General features: G+C 38.8%; 1 protein-coding gene across 1 annotated transcript in view; it reads right to left on the bottom strand.

The window, feature by feature from the left end:
* Positions 1-2,500, bottom strand: part of LOC310788330 (homeobox protein Dlx4a-like) — a 30,132-nt gene that overhangs the window by 12,724 nt on the left and 14,908 nt on the right. The window lies entirely within an intron of this gene.

Raw genomic sequence — 2,500 nt, 5'->3', positions numbered from 1 at the left:
TACTCCACTTCTGTTATAACATTTCAGTCTGGAATATGGAATATCTTTCAATAATCTTTATGACTAAAAGGCTAAAAGTAATCTCATGTGTAAGAAATGACTGTTCTACATTGAAGTAGAAATTTTAATAATTAACTAATTGGTTTTGGATTTATTTAGCTTCAAGAGTGCATTTTTGTTCTTGTGTGACCCTCAACACAGGCTTTGAGAATCCCGGGCCACTTACTGATACTTATGCTTAAATTAACCCACTCGTATTCTGGTTTATTTCAAGAAAAACATTTTGGCTAGTGGAAATTCTAATTGGCTGGTAACTTTAAAATCTAGCAGCCATATTGGCAGGTGGTCAAAAAAGTTAATTTCAAGCCCTGCAGGGAGAGCAGGTGGTGACATAGGAGTGAGTGAAAAAAGGATCAAATATTGGTGGTTAAGGCTGAATAATGACATCACAACTGTAAATTTAAAATGAGTTATTCCTCTAAACCTGGCTTCAAATGCCCAAAAATCTTTGCGTCGGCGCCGTTCGGCTCCCAGCAGCACTCAGCAAAATCTGGCCCTCTGGTAGCGAGGACATTTTTTTGTGGCCCTCTCTATAGTTTTTTTTACTCCAACATTGAACTTGATGAAAGAAAAGCCCTACTGTCTCTGTCTAATGATTCTTCCATTGTCATCAAGAATGCTGATAAAGGGGGTGCTATTGTGATACAGAATAAAGAAGCATATAGAACAGAAGTTTTGCGACAACTTGGTATGACTCAGTTTTACACTCCTTTAACAGGAGACCCCACAATTAAATTTATGCAGAAGGTTGACAATTTTTTGAGTAATGCTTTGAGCAATTCTTTGATCAGTCAGGATGAATATAAATTTTTGATACAGAAACATCCTGTACGTCCAGTGTTTTATACACTTCCTAAAATACACAAGAGTTGTATAGAGCCTATACCAGGAAGGCCTATTGTTGCTGGCTGTGGGTCAATCACAGAGCCCATTTCTCAATACATTGATTGCCACATAAAACATAGTGTGACACAACTTCCATCTTACCTTAAAGATACGACTGATTTTTTGAATAAATTAAACTCTTTACAACGTATTGGAGAGAATAGCTTGTTGTGTACGATGGATGTCAACAGTCTATACACCAATGTACCCCATGAGGAGGGTTTGGTGGCCTTATCATATTTTTTAGAGAAAAGATCAGCTCTGACACCCCCTAGTGATTTTCTGGTGGACCTTTCTAAGCTTGTGTTGAATACCAATTATTTTAAGTTTGAAAATGCTTTCTATCTTCAATGCCAAGGTGTGAGTATGGGAAGTCCTTGTTCGCCCAATTACGCTAATCTATTTATGGGGAAGTTTGAAGAAGATTTCGTGTATCACAATAATCCTTTCTCAGAATTGTTACATTGCTGGTTGAGATTCATTGATGACATTTTTTACACCTTCACGGGGTCTCTCAATGAACTGGAAGAATTCAAGGTATACATTAACTCCAGACTATCCTCTATTTCATTTACTTTAGATCACAGTTTAGAATCAATTTCATTTTTAGATGTTTTGGTGACTAAATCGGAACATCTTATGACCAAGGTTTATAGAAAACAAACTGACAGGAACAGCTTCCTGGACTTCTCCAGCTTTCATCCCCCTAGTCTTAAGAAAGGTTTACCTTACAGCCAGCTTCTGAGAACGAGGAGAATTTGCAGCACTGATAACACTTTTGAGGAACAAGCCTCTGAACTATGTGAACGGTTCATACTTAAAGGATATGATAACCAAACTCTCAGTAAGAGCTTGCAGAGGGTTAGGGGCCTTAACAGACAGGACCTGCTAACACCAAAAGCCCCCTCTGTAAGGAAGTCCAATATTGTTTGTGCTACTACCTTTTCTCCTGCTTCATTAGACATTAAGAAAACCATTCTCAAACATTGGCACATCCTACACAGTGACCCCTTGGTGGGCCACGTGTTCGAGCAGCCCCCCATTTTTGCACAGAAACGTGCGAGGAACCTGAGAGATGCTCTGGTGAAAGCAGATTGCTACACACGCCCCACACATTTTTTATCACACTTACCAACTGGTAATTTTCCTTGTGGAAATTGTATCCAATGTAATGCTATGATCAGAGGGGAATTTTTTACCCACCCCCATTCTGGTAAAAAATACCACATTAATAATAGAATCTCTTGTAAAACTAAATTTGTGGTTTATTTGCTTAAGTGTCCATGTTCCAATATTTATGTGGGTAAGACTCAAAGGGAACTCAAAACTCGTATTTGTGAACACAAGTGTAGCATTAGAAACCGTGATGAGAAGTCGTCTGTGGCTAGACATTTTAATTCTATGGGCCATGATGTGTGTTCTCTCAGGTTTCAGGGAATAGAGGTTGTTAACCCTTTAAAAAGAGGTGGTGATAGGGACCGAGCCTTATTACAAAGAGAGGCGTTTTGGATCCACACACTCCAGTCAGAACACCCAAAAGGATTGAATGAAGAGT

This window comes from Poromitra crassiceps (assembly GCF_964638095.1).
Source record: "Poromitra crassiceps genome assembly, chromosome: 13".
NCBI lineage: Eukaryota > Metazoa > Chordata > Actinopteri > Beryciformes > Melamphaidae > Poromitra > Poromitra crassiceps.
The sequence above is the reverse complement of the archived record's forward strand: the minus strand, read 5'-3'. Positions and strand labels throughout refer to the sequence as shown.